General features: G+C 39.3%; 1 protein-coding gene across 2 annotated transcripts in view; it reads right to left on the bottom strand.

Moving 5' to 3' along the window:
* The window catches only part of LOC134851253 (uncharacterized), a 425,551-nt gene that overhangs the window by 273,701 nt on the left and 132,913 nt on the right, over positions 1 to 18,937 (bottom strand). The window lies entirely within an intron of this gene.

Below are 18,937 nucleotides of genomic sequence, written 5' to 3'. Positions count from 1 at the left end.
AAAATACAAAGTTTGAGTTCTCCTCGTAACAACTCGGAATGGTCTTCGTAAAATTGATTTTTCTTCAACCTCGATCAGTGTCACACAATTTCCGGTAGCCGCTTTTCTCCACAAATTCTGTTGTTCTGTTATTTCACCGTTTCTGTGTGTGCGAAAGATAAAAAGGTTATGTATCTTTCACGCTTGATTTGAAATTTTTAAAATTTACATGTTAGCTCAAACTAACCCTTCCTCGTTCGTTAAAATTCACGATTACCACCGTTAATTCATAAAAATCGTCTTCCGGTCAGATGCATCAAAAAAAATTTGAATTTCCGTACATTTTCGTACATTCTGGTCTAATGTCACAAACGACCCACTGCATATGCCGTATGTGATATTGTTCATATCGAAAATTGTACATAAAACCCGCGGGAAAATTCCTGGAGCAAAAAGCGGAAAACCTGGGGAGTGATAAACGGTGGGAAATAAATTGGTCAGGGGAAGATGACGATTATTCGGTTTTGAAGGAAAAAAGAATCTACTATAAAAACGGATTGGAAAGCTAAGAAACTTTTAATCTAGCATTAGGTTGGAAGACCATTGTAAATTCAAACACTCCTTTTCAGCAATTCCAGTCAATTTTATTAAGCAAAACATATTACACAAACTGAAACTTTGATACCCCAACCTGATTTTTTTTTTCAAAAAAACCCAGTTGAGAAACAAAAAAATACCTGTATGGCGGGTTTATAGTTGACACAATTATTATTATCAACAAAAAACTATCATCAGGACCCAATCCAGAAGGGTAGAATTGCCAAGTAACGCCGTTTTTATCACAGGAGGCCACATGCGTGACATTCTGGGCAACGAAAACCTACCAAAATTAGACAGAGAAGTCAGAAAAATAAAATTCCGCAACCGATCCGTTCAATCAGCCACCCACCAGGAGAGCCACTCGAAAAATTTATCATTTTCAACAGATCAAATTTTCAAAATTTAAAAAGACTTAACTGATAGAATGGAGAAAAACCTTGTAAACAAAAGTTAATAACTCATTTTACCTAGCTCCTCTTCACTCTCCGTTTCAACCTGTAGAAGCTAAAGTAAAAAGATTTTGTTTACATTTACTATCATGTGTAAAGGAATAACTAAACAGAATTGAAAATAAAAGTCACATTGATAATTTTAAATGTTGTGACAAAAATGGCTTTTTAGGCCAAATTTTTATTACTAGAAGGAAAAATGGTTGAATAAAATTGCCGTTAGACTCAAACTTCGTAAGCGACCAGATTTTTAAAAATAAACATCAGATGCCAAACATACACGAAATAATAGATAAGGTCGCAATCCAAATGCCGGAAAAAACCTGTCGGACAGATCTGTGCCAGTAATCTAGACTTGAAAAACGCTTTTAGCCAAATTAAATTAGCTGAAAAATTTAGCAGTCAGTGTAACTTTAGCATCCTCGGTGGAGATACCACAAGCACATACCTATTTTTACTAGTACATTACTGTTTGTACGACATGCCCAAAAAACTTCAAAGAGTCATGGAGTCACTTTTGAAGAGAATACGTTTTCGAATTGTTAAATAGTCGATATAGTGAGCGCTTCGAAAAGAACTCTAGAAAATCACAGATCAATTGTAAATAAAATACTGACACAAAAAAACTCCAAATTCAGAAACGACTTTTGAATTTGGATCCATTTTGGGCTCGATTCATCAATACGTCGAGTTCGCTCCGAACTTTTCAACGCTGAGCTTACCACTACCACCATATTAACAAAACTCAAAATGTCAATGGGAGAACGGCCATTTAAAAGTTATTCTAAAACGGAAATCGGAAATTGTAAGTTTTTTTAGAATATAGCTACTTTGTTACTAGAGAAAGAGCAAGATTGAAAACAAACACATTGCTCAATGTCTTGGATTCTACCCACAAAACATTCCCAAATTTGAGTGGGAAACAATCGCTTTCTCTTCTACCATTCGATTTTGCCACGAAATGAAGTTTTCTAGTAATGAACAAGACCTATTAGGAGTGGTGGGGGCCTCTGAATACTTGACAAAATAGCTCTACATTTCAGATTTCGAAATTATACAAGTTTTAGCTTTTACTGTCAGCTCTCTCAACAACTAATAAATTTAGACAATGCATGTTAGATTAACCCGATCGGCGAACAGATTTTACCATTTAGTTTCTCGGACGATTTTGACTCCTGGTTTCAACCATTCCGCCCGAAACTTTCTTCCTTTTGTTGGTCCGGGTACGTGCGAGCCTTTACACAAAAGGGTCGTTCATTGACTTTCTTTCTTTCTTTGGTATACATTTCCTAGAGCTATCACTAAGTTTAGGTATCCTTGTCTAGATTCATTTTCTATTTCAATTCTTACCGCTTATACAGTCAATTCTAATACTTAAGTTTCTATTGTTTGACTACTGATAATATTAACACAACACAATAAATTCCAGAAGCTTCACTTAAATAGTGGCCACGAATCTTTGTAAGTTATCACACTACAGCGTGTATACTATTTATTCACAAGAATTGAGTATTGGTTATTCGATATGAAGCTAGCACAAAATGATGATATCAATTTAGTTGAAAGATATTAAACTCACTACCCAGTCAAGAACAACTATTATGGATTTGAAACCAAAAATGAAGGAAAATAAAAAAAAATTTCAAAAAAAACGTATGTGTATTGCACTTGGTCTGTCGCACTTCAATAGTCGAACTTGTTCCTAATGAATGAGTTTTCCCTCTTCAGTGCTGCACTAAACAGACAGAACTTCAGGGCAGTAATTTTCTCAAGTGGGCGTCTATTGCACCAACCGAGTACTGTCTTACCTATCTGCCTTCGGATTGCCCGAGCTAGACCTACTAAAATTCTCAAGGCAACCTCTTTTCCAAAAAAGAATAATCTGGATTTTAATCCACACGAATCAATGTTGAACTCTGTTTTCAGTTAGAATTAGAGGCACGAATCTCCGGGTTCAGACTTTTGTGTTTTTAGTATGTTTTATTCAAGCTTTATTGAAATGCAAGTTACCAGTGCAGTCACTAGTTTCTAGCCTGATTCCTAAAATCTAAATATTCTTTACTTTGTATATCACTTCCTACTACGATTGCTTTAGGATCCTTAGAATCACGTGCCTCATACGTAAAAAATAAAAATTTTGAAATTTCTATGACCCCTCCAGGTTACCAAAATCGGACCCTTCCGGATTCGTGAAAATGGGACCATTCCGGATTGGGACCCCTCCGAGTTGGTGAATAGGAAACCCTTCCGGATTGGTGAAATTGCGACTCTTCCGGATTGGGACCCCTCCGGATTTCTGAAAATGAGACTCTTCCGGATTAGTGAAAATGGGACCCCTCCGGATTGGAGAAAATAGGACTCTTCCGGACTGGTGAAAATGGGACCCTTCCGGATTGGTGAAAAAGGAGCCCCTCCGGATTGGTAAAAATTGGACCTTTCCGGATTGGTGAAAATAGGATCTTTCCGGATTGGTGAAAATGGGACCCTTCCGGATTGGGACCCCTCCGAGTTGGTGAATAGGGAACCCTTCCGGATTGGTGAAATTGCGACTCTTCCGGATTGGGACCCCTCCGGATTTCTGAAAATGAGACTCTTCCGGATTAGTGAAACTGGGACCCTTCCGGATGGGAGAAAATAGGACTCTTCCGGACTGGTGAAAATGGGACCCTTCCGGATTGGTGAAAAAGGAGCCCCTCCGGATTGGTAAAAATTGGACCTTTCCGGATTGGTGAAAATAGGATCTTTCCGGATTGGTGAAAATGGGACCTTTCCGGATTGGTGAAAATAGGACCCTTCCGGATTGGTGAAAATAGGACCCTTCTGCCTTGAGAGAATACGACCCTTTCAAATTGGGACCCCTCAGGTTTTGTGAAAATGGGACTCTTCCGGATTAGTGAAAATGTGACCCCTCCGGATTGGTGAAACTAGGACCCTTCCGGATCGGAGAAAATAGGACTCTTCCGGATTGGTGAAAATGGGACCCTTCCGGATTGATGAAAATGGGTTCCCTCCGGATTGGTGAAAACGGGACCTTTCCAATTTGGTGAAAATAGGACCCTTCCGGATTGGTGAAAATGGGACCTTTCTGGATTGGTGAAAATAGGACCCTTCCGGATTGGTGAAAATAGGACCCTTCCGGATTGAGGAAAATAGGACCCTTTCGGATTGGTGAAAAAAGAACCCCTCCGGTTTGGTGAAAATGGGACCCTTCCGGATTGGTGAAAATAGGACTCTTCCGGATTGGTGAAAATAGGACTCTTCCGGATCGGAGAAAATAGGACTCTTCCGGATTGGTGAAAATTGGACCCTTCCGGATTGGTGAAAATGGATTCCCTCCGGATTGGTGAAAATGGGACCTTTCCAATTTGGTGAAAATAGGACCCTTCCGGATTGGTGAAAATGGGACCTTTCTGGATTGGTGAAAATAGGACCCTTCCGGATTGGTGAAAATAGGACCCTTCCGGATTGAGGAAAATAGGACCCTTTCGGATTGGTGAAAAAAGGACCCCTCCGGTTTGGTGAAAATGGGACCCTTCCGGATTGGTGAAAATAGGACCCTTCCGGATTGGTGAAAATACGACTCTTCCGGATTGAGGAAAACAGGACCCCTCCAGATTTCTGAAAATGAGACTCTTCCGGATTAGTGAAACTGGGACCCTTCCGGATTGGAGAAAATAGGACTCTTCCGGACTGGTGAAAATGGGACCCTTCCGGATTGGTGAAAAAGGAGCCCCTCCGGATTGGTAAAAATTGGACCTTTCCGGATTGGTGAAAATAGGATCTTTCCGGATTGGTGAAAATGGGACCTTTCCGGATTGGTGAAAATAGGACCCTTCCGGATTGGTGAAAATAGGACCCTTCTGCATTGAGAGAATACGACCCTTTCGAATTGGGACCCCTCAGGTTTTGTGAAAATGGGACTCTTCCGGATTAGTGAAAATGGGACCCCTACGGATTGGTGAAACTAGGACCCTTCCGGATCGGAGAAAATAGGACTCTTCCGGATTGGTGAAAATGGGACCCTTCCGGATTGATGAAAATGGGTTCCCTCCGGATTGGTGAAAACGGGACCTTTCCAATTTGGTGAAAATAGGACCCTTCCGGATTGGTGAAAATGGGACCTTTCTGGATTGGTGAAAATAGGACCCTTCCGGATTGGTGAAAATAGGACCCTTCCGGATTGAGGAAAATAGGACCCTTTCGGATTGGTGAAAAAAGAACCCCTCCGGTTTGGTGAAAATGGGACCCTTCCGGATTGGTGAAAATAGGACTCTTCCGGATTGGTGAAAATAGGACTCTTCCGGATCGGAGAAAATAGGACTCTTCCGGATTGGTGAAAATTGGACCCTTCCGGATTGGTGAAAATGGATTCCCTCCGGATTGGTGAAAATGGGACCTTTCCAATTTGGTGAAAATAGGACCCTTCCGGATTGGTGAAAATGGGACCTTTCTGGATTGGTGAAAATAGGACCCTTCCGGATTGGTGAAAATAGGACCCTTCCGGATTGAGGAAAATAGGACCCTTTCGGATTGGTGAAAAAAGGACCCCTCCGGTTTGGTGAAAATGGGACCCTTCCGGATTGGTGAAAATAGGACCCTTCCGGATTGGTGAAAATACGACTCTTCCGGATTGAGGAAAACAGGACCCCTCCAGATTTCTGAAAATGAGACTCTTCCGGATTAGTGAAACTGGGACCCTTCCGGATTGGAGAAAATAGGACTCTTCCGGACTGGTGAAAATGGGACCCTTCCGGATTGGTGAAAAAGGAGCCCCTCCGGATTGGTAAAAATTGGACCTTTCCGGATTGGTGAAAATAGGATCTTTCCGGATTGGTGAAAATGGGACCTTTCCGGATTGGTGAAAATAGGACCCTTCCGGATTGGTGAAAATAGGACCCTTCTACATTGAGAGAATACGACCCTTTCGAATTGGGACCCCTCAGGTTTTGTGAAAATGGGACTCTTCCGGATTAGTGAAAATGGGACCCCTACGGATTGGTGAAACTAGGACCCTTCCGGATCGGAAAAAATAGGACTCTTCCGGATTGAGGAAAATAGGACCCCTCCGGATTTCTGAAAATGAGACTCTTCCGGATTAGTGAAAATGGGACCCTTCCGGATTGGTGAAAATGGATTCCCTCCGGATTGGTGAAAATGGGACTTTTCCAATTTGGTGAAAATAGGACCCTTCCGGATTGGTGAAAATGGGACCTTTCTGGATTGGTGAAAATAGGACCCTTCCAGATTGGTGAAAATAGGACCCTTCCGGATTGAGGAAAATAGGACCCTTTCGGATTGGGACCCCTCCGGGTTCGTAAAATAGCTCTTCTGGGTCGATTAAGAGTTACACCCGAAAACATTCCGGATACTTTCCCCGATGCTATTATGCTGTTGGAACTAACTAGTAACAGTGTATTTTGCGTCCCTAGACCCTTCCGGATTGTAGTTAAGCCTCTTATTTGACTATTCTTCTTAACTGTGAAGAGTCTTCTAACTAGCCTAGTTTCGACTCCACTATAGTTTTCTGGGTTGCTCAGCCTTCCCTTTTTGTCATGAACAGCGTAAAGTTGCCTTATTCAACCGTCGCTACCCTTTGGTAGGGGTATAAGGGCTTTCCAAAAAAAAGTTTTACAAAACGTGAAGGAAAGCCCTTATACCCCTTCCTTCACAAATTGGTGATTTCGCTAGGAACAATCTTTAAAGTTTTCTATGCGTTTTTTATCCAAAAAGCAAAAATTTTATGAGTAAGTTCACTTAATTTCTAATCTAATGGTAGCAAAATCAACTAGGTCCGTTCAGTAGTTCCAAAGTTATTAACCTTAACGTCTTTTTTCTAATGTGTAAAAACTTATAGGTTCCAAACTTTTTTCGCAATTCTTGTCTTATTGACCTGAAAATTGTTGATCCGACTTCAGAAGGCCTATACTCTTCTAGTTCAATGCAAAAAACACGGTCTGAAACGTTCCAGCTGAAAAAAGTTTCCAAAAATAATGCTATTTGGACCATTCCGGGTTGATGAATCCACTGAATCAAACACGTTAAGTTAATTTCCACTGAAACCCATAAGGGTTAATGGCAAACGGGTTCTAAAACTTGTCGATTCACTAGTGGCCAAACATCATTTTATAAAGACTTTACGCAAAAATTTTAAAAAACGTTTTCTATTTTGGAGCGTTTCGTTCTTCCAAAAATCAAGAAAATTTGGTTTTCGGTACCCGATTAGTTCTAACTACGTCTGAACTAAAATTAACCGGTTCTACTAGTTAAACTAGTGCAGATACGATGTAACTCACTAACTCAGCGCTTTTTTCCGTTTCAAAAATTATCGATATCTCAAAAATCGCGATTTGTGGGGTGATCAAAATAACCTTATTTTGACCCTAAAAACCGGTCTGTTTACTATGTTTTTTTTTGAAAAACGATATAGGAGTTCTAATAAAAGCCTCTTATATATAGTAATACTAATAGTACTATGACCCTCCGGGTTCGTTCAATATCAGAACTAAGGTGCTTAACTTGGAAAATCGCAACTCGGTGAAGGAATTCACTGTCGAGCCCCCACAGAGTGCTATCTGAATTTCTGTACCAAAAGGGATACAAAACTTCTTAGTGATACCCAACAGTCGATGGTTGTTGTCCTTGAGCCCCTTCTTGTTGCTCCTTGCACAGCTTGCCGGATCAGTCTTCTGCTCTAATCCCGATTGAGCGTTTATTACATTAACGTGCTTAAATACTCAATTAAACCTACAGTACAAGTACCAGAAACGGGCCTCATACGTTACTTTTGATTGTAACGATCCTGTTTGATATAAATGCCTATGACATCAATGTATCTAACCACGACAAACGGTAGGGTCGGATCGCATCTCGTCTGGGGGGATGACTTCTACTGATTTCATATTTTTGTACTGTTGTTGGTTTTTTCGGTTATTTTTATGTTTTTTGTTTCTTTAGGTACTATATTACTTTTTGTTTGGTTTCTCATTTAACTTCAAGTGTTTTTGGTCATATATCACTCAGAAAACGACGGGACCGCGAATCTTCCCACCCTTCCTGGTACGTGAATTTTCAGTCTTAGCTAGGTTAAAAAGCTAGATTCGGGAATCCGGAAGGCTTCCGTGTTCCGAACTACCCTTCCGCACCTGTGATAAGGGCCTTATTTAGAGCATCCGCTCGGCGCAGAGTGCTCGTTAACGGTTCTACCGGTCATGGTGTTAAAAAATGAATAACACCCAGGAGCGCTAAAAACATATATGTACATTCGCCCGGAAGCACAATACGACGGGAAATAAAGCTAGGTTCCGATCCACTGCAAATGCTGTATGTGATAATGTTCATATCGAAAATTGTATATAAGTCCCGCGGGAAAATTCCTGGAGCAAAAAGCGGGAAACCTGGGGAGTGATAAACAGTGGGAAATAAATTGAAGAGGGGAAGATGACGATTATTCGGTATTGAACGAAAAAAGAATCTACGATGAAAACGGATTGACAACCCACGAAACTTTTTAATCTAGCATTAGGTTGGGAGATCATTGTTAATACAAACACTCCTTTAGATTCAGCAATTCCAGTCAATTTTATTAAGCAAAACATATTACACAAACTGAAACTTTGATACCCCAACCTGATTTTTTTTTCAAAAAAACCCAGTTGAGAAACAAAAAAATACCTGTATGGTGGGTTTATAGTTGAAACAATCATTATTATCAACCAAAAACTATCATCAGGGCCCAATCCAGAAGGGTAGAATTGACAAATAACGCCGTTTTTATCACAGGAGGCCACATGCGTGACATTCTGGGCAACGATAGCCTACCAAAATTAGACAAAGAAGTCAAAAAAACAAAACTCCGCAACCGATCTGTTCAATCAGCCACCCAACAAGAGATCCAGTCGAATAATTTATCCTTTTCAACAGATCAAATTTTCAAAATTCAAATAGAATCGAGATAAACCTAGCAAACGAAAGTTAATAACTCATTTTACCTAGCTCTTCTTCACTCTCCGTTTCAACCTGTAGAAGCTAAAGTGAAAAAATTTCGTTTACATTTACTATCATGTGTAAAGGAAGAACTAAACAGAATTGAAAATAAAAGTCACACGGACAATTTTAAATGTTGTGACAAAAGTAGTTTTTAGGCCGAATTGTGATTACTAGAAGGAAATATGGTTGAATGAAATTGCCGTTAGACTCAAACTTCGTAAGCGACTAGATTTTTAAAGATAAACATCAGATGCCAAATATACACGAACTAATAGATAAGGTCGCTATCCAAATGCCGGAAAAAACCTGTCGGACAGATCTGTGCCAGTAATCTAGACTTGAAAAACGCTTTTAGCCAAATTAAATTAGCTGAAAAATTTAGCAATCAGTGTAATTTTAGCATCCTCGGTAGATATACCACAAGCACTTACCTATTTTTACTAGTACATTACTGTTTGTACGACATGCTCAAAAAACTTCAAAGAGTCATGGAGTCACTTTTAAAGAGAATACTTTTTCGAATTGTTAAATAGTCGATATAGTGAGCGCTTCGAAAAGAACTCTAGAAAAACACAGATCAATTGTAAATAAAATACTGACACAAAAAAACTCCAAATTCAGAAACGACTTTTGAATTTGGATCCATTTTGGGCTCGATTCATCAATACGTCGATTTCGCTCCGAACTTTTTAACGCTGAGCTTACCACTACCACCATATTAACAAAACTCAAAATATCAATGGGAGAACGGCCATTTAAAAGTTTTTCTAAAACGGAAATCGGAAATTGTAAGTTTTTTAGAATATAGCCACTTTGTTACTAGAGAAAGAACAAGATTGAAAACAAACACATTGCTAAATGTCTTGGATTCTACCCACAAATCATTCCAAAATTTGAGTGGGAAACAATCGCTTTCTCTTCTACCATTCGATTTTGCCACAAAATGAAGTATTCTAGTAATGAACAAGACCTATTAGGAGTGGTGGGGGTCTCTGAATATTTGAAAAAGTGTCTCTACGTTTCAGATTTCGAGATTATTCCATTTTAAGCTTTTTCTGTCAGCTCTCTCAACAATTTATAAATTAAGACAAGGCATATTAGATTAACCCGATAGGCGAGCAGATTTTACCATTTAGTTTCTCATTTACAATGTAAAAATATGGGCATTACTGATCTCTTTTTTAGACTCCCTTTTGAGCAAAAGGCTACCTCCTCTCATTAAGACTAATAATTTGTAAGATCTTTAAAAAACAAAACTCGGAATATTTTGTCAAAAAAAATCTCAATAATAGTTTAGATAATCATCCTGTTGCTGTAAATTCAATTGTCAAAGGCATATATCCTGACGGGAGCGGAAACCTCAAGCAATCTGTTCATTTACATTTTACAACGAGTAAATCAGCTTCATTTAATCTCAAAATTACTGCTGCTATTATCAAGTGTATTGATCAGTCGATAAAAACTTGCAATAATTGACACCCTAGAGCAGAACAATGATCAGCTAGCTGTTTGACGTTTGATATTTTAAAATTCAACTACAAATGCAGTACCTCTCTCGTAAAGTCATACTCTTTTCCAATTTGTTAACTAAATGTTTCATCTCATCGTACAAAGAGACCACCGGGCGGGTCAGAAAAAAAGTGAAATATCAGAGCCATGAGTAATCGTACCGGAGGTACCACAGGAACTTCGCCCGCAAGTTTAAAGATAATTTTTTGAATCAAATTATCATTTGCCTTTTTTGAAAAAGACAAAGCAGATTCAATTTAACTTTGTCGCCTCTGATCCGCAAAAACCAAATCACTAAGTTATGACCAAAGACGACAAAATCATCGGGGACTTGATTTAAACCATCAAAATTGGCCCACCAAAGGAAATACGCGGAACTTACATAAATAATAACGAAAAAGAGTTACACGTTAACGACGAACTTCTCTCGAAGGACAACAAAATGGTTGTCTCAGCTGCTTTTCGGGGAAATTTTAGTTCAATGTTCTATGAGACACAACCCGGCCTGTTTGGTTTGAAGTTTTTTGCCGAGTATCTCTGTTGGGCACACATCTATCGGTAGATACAACACCAGGGACATTCTTGCAACACGCACCTGAAAGCCGGTAAGAACCATAAAGTACCGTTGGGAAAGGATCATGAGGCTAAACTCCCAAGTTATCTTTTGCGAACAAAGAATAAAACCTGAACTTCGCAAGACAGTTGGACACTTTTTTAGAGAACGAAGAATCACGTCCTTTTATGCCTTGATTGTTTTATTCAATTCTATTTAGCTAAAAAGATAAACAACACATCTCAATTTTCTTTATTTCTTTTTTAAAGGATTATAATCCGCTTCATGGCTTTCAAAGAGTGATCATGGTTTTTTATTAATGATTTTTAACCGTTTTGTGAAAAACTCAACATTAAATTCCTATACAGTGGGAGATCATAAATCGAACATATTAGTAGAAAAACTTGTATATGCTGTTAAACGTAAATTACTGGCTATGTCGTTGAGCTACTAAAAATCGACACTATTTTACTCAACTGAGAAACTCATTCGAAATCTGAGACTCACTAAATAATATTTAATAGAAAAAACTGCCTTCGTAAAACAATTCAATTTACACCGCTAATACTAGATTCAAAAAAACTATTTCTTTGATAATCGCACAGATAGAAGGAAATAAATCATGTAGGACCGATGGGCTGGACACTGGGAATTGTTCGAAGGGGCAGAAGATGTATATGTGGATGCAGACATAGACCCTACGACAGATTCAGTGAACAACCTTCCGTTAGCATCGATCCGTATAGAGATTGACACTACCACTCGTTCAGGACCCAAACAAATAGGCAATTCCTCTTTTGGAAATAAACAAAAAGTTTTATTTCTAAAGTTAATTTTACAGGAGGGCTACTAACCAAAAAATGAGAAACTAAATTTTAACCTGGTCAGAGAATACATCATCGACTCTTCGGATCACTTTGTCACGGTTGATTTGAGTCACATTTTGCCTGAATCAGACCTAGTTTTCATAGGAAAATTGCTAACTGGCCCAACTAAAATTTTGTTAAAACCAACACCCAATATTTACTTTTCAACAAAATTAGCCGGAAGAAGGAAACTGTCCCCGCCAAAGATGGCTTCAGGGACGACAGTCCTCCGGACAACCCCAAGTTCTGGCAGATCTGACTCAAACACCGGAAAAACTTGGTTCCCAGCGGATTGAATCCTTATTCCCGGTTCACAACAGAATACTTCAGGCTCTTCTCCTCTGAATATAGGTGGGATGGAATAAGTGACGGCTGTTTCGATGATGTCTCGAACAATAATGGCCCAATTCATCTGTATACACAGCGGACTGTAACCGTAAAATGAGTAGCACAGGTGGCAAAATCGAACACTCAAATACAGCTCGCGTAAGCGGGCCGGCGGTCGCTTTCCTACAGCATGTTCAACTGGGAACTTCAAGCATCAGGGGAGCCAAATCCGACCTAATAAAACTTGATAAACAGCCAGAAAAACAATCACCAGTTGAACCCTAAGTGAGAACAGCCAGACCACGAAGAAATGATGGCCCTGTCAAATTTTACGGGAGCGTAGGTTTTTTGACAGAGCGTCCGAAAAGAAATCGTAAGACCGCAAGGTAAAAATTTTGAACGAAGGTCTCACATCTGAACTAACCCCATCCCCCTCACGTATGGATAACTATCTCATTTCTTAACCCCTCCAGTGGCTCTGCCACCAAAACGATTGCTGGTAGCCAAAACCACGCTAACTTAATTATCATCCAATTCCATCCCATCGAGACGAGCCCAATCTACGTCTCTGCAGAGAACTTTGTCGAATTCTTAGTGGCTCAACCCGGGAAACCCATCTAAGAACACCTATAATCGATAGACACACGGGCGATGCGAGAAAATTTTGTCGAAGGTTAATTAAAAACAAATATATTCTGTGCAAGGTACACCTAGCATGTACAATGCACAAAGTAAACAACAAAAACGAAAGAAAATCATTGTATTTTGTGCTTTTGAAATTTGAGGAAGAAATTTGCAGTGGAAAGGTCTATTTGAAGTTTGAATCAAAGTCTTTCATTTTGTTTCTAAGAGATTAAATGAATTTAACTCAAACTTCAATTAAAACTGTCCACTACAAATCTCTTCCTCAAACTTCAAAATATAATACAATAAGTTTCTCTCGTATGCTGCTGTTTAGTTTTTGCCTTGTACATGTTAGGTGAACATTGTGCAGTTTAGATTTGTTTTTAGTTTAGATACCATCCGTGTAAATTTTGTAGTTTCACCCATTATGTATATTCTCGTACATACCAAAACTTCAATTGTAGATTCAATATTTCTCTCTGTCCAACTACATCCTAAGATAAAGGATTAGACATCCTAAGTTTTAGACATCCTAAGATAAAGATGAACGGAGTGTATATAGAATCAGTTTTTATTTTATTCCCAGACTTAAAACGTTTTCCTTTAGGGATTTTTATGAGTTGCTTTCTGCATGAATCAACCATCGGTGAATCATTCATGGCTCGTCTTACTTTCAGAACAGACATGTTAAATTAACACTTTATTAATTCTCTTAATCATTTGTATATAGTTTGTACAAACCTAGCTAGAATATCTAACTAATTTCTTAAAATACCGGCAGTTTGATTTCAAAAGCATTTACTCGGGCTCAAATTAAATCTGATATTAAGTCACAAAATACAGCCCAGTCACTAAACGATACTACATCCGCATAACTGTGATACATTATGAAAATATATTTTAGGAGTCTAAGAGAAAGATACCCTGGAAAAAAGGAAGGCTGAAACATCATATTTTTGAATTTTTTTGTCTGCATTTCCAGCCGAAAATCCTTTCTAAAAATTTTTGCATTCAAATTTTTGTCATTAGGAACCGTATTATTATCAGTTTTCTTTCAAACGGTCAATTCTTTTTTAATTTACAAGTAGGCGTAAAAGTGTACAATCAAACATTATTCAATAATCAATAAAATTATTTAAACCTATTAGAACTGATTATGACGAAACAACACATTTTACTTATTTACTAATATTGAAATTGATATATATGTTATTTATATGATTCAACTTTATGTTAACCCTACTCTGTTGTTTGGTCGGTTGACCTTGATAGGCGTCAGACATGAGCTGTGCTGGAGCTATTGCTCAGTCAAGAATGAATGTTGTCTATCAACTAGTTGTTTTACATCGTTTCGGTTAAGACTCTTTGTTTATCAGTCGATTCGGATTCGAGAATTAAGATACTCATACATAGAGGTAAGACATCGCGCAGCCAGCAGGATGTTCAAAAAACTCGCTGAATATTATTCCGTTTTGGGAGAGGGCGTCATTCGAACCAACATTAGAGTGGTCAGCAATACTGGAAATGGCAGTATTCGCAAAGGACGGAATCGAGGTACGAACTAGAGTTATACCATCACTAGTTGAACCTTCAGAACCTATATACGAGGTCGAGAAAACGAACAAAACAGAGGCAAAGAAAAAGAATCGAGATGTTCGAAATATAGAGAAACGAGTCGGTTGAGAAAACCACGCCATAAAAGCCCGGGAGAAAGGAGTACCTGGGAGTCTAAGGGCAAAGGCAAGTTCGACAAAATAGACTAAATTTCGACCTACACACCTTCACTACAAGAGACCTAATAACGACATTCGAGGACATTTTCGTTACGATCAAAATAGTAGCCTTCGAAAGATACAACGTTATCTGTTGGAAACAAACAAAAACAGAGAGCCTTGACAATTCCACGCAAACCTAGTAGAGCTAGCCTCAAGAACTGATTGCGGTGACCGTGAAGACGAGTGGGTGAGAGACATGCTCACCGCGCACATGCACACTGAAAAAATTGCGGAAGAGTTATTAGCACAAACACGAAGTCCACAAGATGCGTACGAATACGCAATACGCCGGGAAAAAAGGAATGAACATAGGCGTACAATGGAGATAAAACCGTTCGGGGGTTGAACGGCAACAATGAAACAAAAACCAGTACATTACATAAACACACGTGGTCGAAATAACTACACTAACAATCAAAACCCGCAAAGAGGCCGGGGTGGTTTCCGTGGTCGACCGTATCCACGTAGAAAACAAAAAACAAGAGGACAGCAACAAGGGAACACAATTTCGAATACTCATAAGCAATGCGAGAAATGTGAAAACCAATACGGCCAGAATCATTTACAATCTTGATCGGCAAAGGACAAGGTTTGCTCAAAATGCGCCAAATGAGGGCATTCTGCAATAATTTGCCGTTCCGTGAATGTTAATCACTTGGGAGATCAACATGGAAAACAAAAGGAAGAATATGAAACAAAAAGCCTCGATACTGAAAAAGATCACGTGTTTTTTGCTGAGTTTACATCAAAAAATGGATGGGACGACGACCAAATAGATAAATTTTGGTCATGGCAATTGCCGAAGCTTTTGAGATAAAAAACACAGCTAATCTGTCCGAGGATGGTCTAAACGGCCACATCGTTAAGTTGAAAACAAATACAGAGAAGCTATTCGCCATCGCCGATTCTGGCAGTCCAATGTTATTTTTGAATGAAGAAACCGCACAGCGCATGCAACAGAACGATAAGTCAGCTCTATTCAAAAGTATTCCACCAGAGGACACCGCCAGAAATTTAGCATGTTACAATAGCGAAACAATAACTACGAAAAGAAGGTTGATCATAATGATCAAATCAGGGGGCTGGAAAATCCAGGCAGCGCCATTCTCCATCGTAGTTGACCAAAAAGCAACCATCATAGGAAGAAACATATTACCCCAAATAGGGATTAAACTGATACAAGAAAAGCAACGTGTTAAATGTACGTGAATCAGAAAAATCAAACCCAAAAATTAAACAGTGGGTCAGAGATAATTTCCAAAAATTGTGCGTGCTCTTTGGAAAATCAAAAATCATGTGATGAAAGCTCAATTTAGCAAAGACGTCAACCCGATTCAACTGAGAGGTCGACGTGTTCCAGTGGACCTAGAAGAACGAGTTGAAGCAGAATTTTAAAAAAAGTGATGGACCAAAAGCACATCAAACTAGATAAAGTCTCAGATTGACAACTTTCAGCCCAATCGTCATAACAGTAAAAAAGAACCAAACAGTTAAACTAGCGCTAGATTCCAAAAAAATAACACATTCATTCATAAAAGCAAATACCAAATGCCCAATATCGATCTACTTTTGGACAATACAGCACAGGTGGGCAAATGGGACTAATCAAAACAAACGCTGTTTTCAACACTCGATCTCCGGTACGCTCAATCGCAAATCCCTTTGGATAGAACAACCAGAGAACAATACAATTTCAGCCTTATTCGTGGCAACGCCACCGGGACATACCAAACCGGAACATGATTTTATGGTCTTACCGATATGCCAGCTGAATTCCAGAGAGCAATAAATCGATCTAACCCTTACTAACTGAACAAACACCTACGTGTATTTAGACGACATACTGATGGTAATGAAAGGTTCGGTTGAGTTGCACCGACAAAAAACTACACGCAGTCTTGATAAAATTAGACGAAGAAAATCTCGTGTTATCATTGGATAAATGTATGTTCGCATGCAAAGGGGTTGAGTGGTTAGGTATAACATCAATAGTGAGGGATCAAAACCACTCATAAAAAAACGGAGGCTATTGAAAAACTATCGCCACCAAACTTTTTTGAAGAAAAGAAAAACTTTATGGGATCCATACCCCATCTCAAACAGGATTTACCGAAAACAGCAAAAACAGCAGCTGCTTTACGCCCCCTACTAAATAATACAGGGAATCACCAGATAACAACACAGCATTCAAAAACATTCTAAAATTAGTCTCTGAAGTAACACAAAACATACACATTGACCAACACCATGATACTAGTTTTGTATGCGATGCGTCTACCACAGGGTCAGGGGCGTCATTGGAACAAAATTCACCTGAAGGATGGATAGCCGTAATAACAACTATACATTCCAAGCATTCATCAAGAGGTCAATTGCAATCCAACAAACAAAATCAGTTTCTTTCAAAATCTGCTCAAAATTAGTCAGTTCATCCGCACTCGAATAGATTAAAAAATCACCCAAACTGCAAAAATTCAGTAAACTCAATCTCAGTACACTCGATTTGGCCAAAGAACATGAGCCGAAAACCAGAAACAAAAGGCTTCAAGGGAGTTTATATTCCTTCATCACAGTGGCAAGACTCGTCAGACAGAGAGAAAAGCTTGTCAGACCCGAGATGGCACAAGCGGCCCCCAACCAAAAATAGAAAATAAAGACGGACAGGACAATGTTGCCGGATAACACATCTATCACGGCTACGACCCAAGTAGTTCAGGATGTGCGGGAACTACTATCGTCGAAAAAGAAACAAGAGACAAATTTCACAAATTTATATTTGGTGACAAAGCCACTTTAACAAAAAAACAGTGAGCAGTAAACAAAGGGCAGTAAATAAACGACACGCGCCGGTCAAACTGGAACGCCTTCTTCAACAATGACCACCCAAATTGAATTCGAGAGGAAGAACAATGACGACATAGGAGAAATTTGGGTCAGCCGCGTGGATCCCAACGTATGCAATCAAGAGGAAAAGGCATATAATGTGGAACCACCAACGAGGACGACAACAACACAGTTAGAAGCCAGCCATTGTATGATCACGAAGGGCCTAATTGCAACAGTAGAAAAGGCAACAAACACAACGGAATCGGAGAAAAACAGACTACTATTCAGCCGGAAGTTACAACGAGTACTGGGTGTACGAATTGTTGCTGTTCCCACAAGGAAGAACAGGAATATACGCCCTCTAATGAGCTTCGTCAAAAAAAGAGACTGGGAAGCCATCAAAACATCAAACGGACAATAGTGACACAAATTCCGAAACAGACTCCACGTCCGAGAGGACTGCTCACTAATCGATAAGAGGATTGTAATTCCCACGCAGCTATGACAAAGAGTGCTCGATAGTCTCCGCCTGACACATCCAGGATCGGCAGCCATGTTAGATTTGTGCCAACATGTCTGGTTTCCGCACATTCACTGATCCATCTTCCAAATGGCTCAGAGTTGCAATTACGGCATGGAGCAAGGTAAAAATCTAAAACCGATAATAGGAAAAAAACCTTCATTCCAAATGGAACCGGTGGTTGAGCCTAACGAGGAAGTCCAACTAGATTTTGCGGACGAATTAATTAGGGACGCGTACATTTTGGTCGCAATAGAAAAGAGGTCAAAAATCCACACTGCAAAGGTTGTGTCGAATACAACAGCGGATGTTGCCATCAAAAATATTCAGAGATACGTTTCGAATAATGGGGTACCTCGAAGATTAAGGTGCGACCAGGTGCAAAACTTGGGAGCTAAATTTTGTTTTGCAGTACAAACAAAATAAAACTACTTTTCGCCCTGGTAGACAATCATAGGGCATCAGGAGTGGTCCAAAAATAGATCAGACATTAAAAAGTAGGTTTGCCGTAATGAAAAAAGCCAAAACAAACACACCATAGAAACTGGCCTCCGATGTGGCAGAAATAATAAAAATTTTAAGAATCACACCACATGGCGTCACGAAGTTTCACCGTTTGAAGCACACATGGGTAGGAAACCAAAGACTCCCCTTCCAAACGTAGCAACTAATAGTTCACTAAACAATTTAAACTGGGAAAGTGCAAAACATGCATGTTTAGATAGAAAGAACCATACAAAGACGTCACAACCAGCGGAAATAATGCATGACCTCCAACGATGCCAGAAGAGGAAGTTTCTATCAAAAGACAAGAGCAAAAAATTAAGTTATCAACACTGCCGAAGAACCTTCAGAAAGCGCCTTCACCACCACAGCAAGACACAGGTGCAAAATCGAAGAGTACAAAAAAAATCAAGGGTAGG

The sequence above is a fragment of the Symsagittifera roscoffensis genome, chromosome 7, assembly GCF_963678635.1.
Source record: "Symsagittifera roscoffensis chromosome 7, txSymRosc1.1, whole genome shotgun sequence".
Lineage (NCBI taxonomy): Eukaryota > Metazoa > Xenacoelomorpha > Acoela > Convolutidae > Symsagittifera > Symsagittifera roscoffensis.
This window is presented reverse-complemented; position numbering and strand designations above follow the sequence as displayed.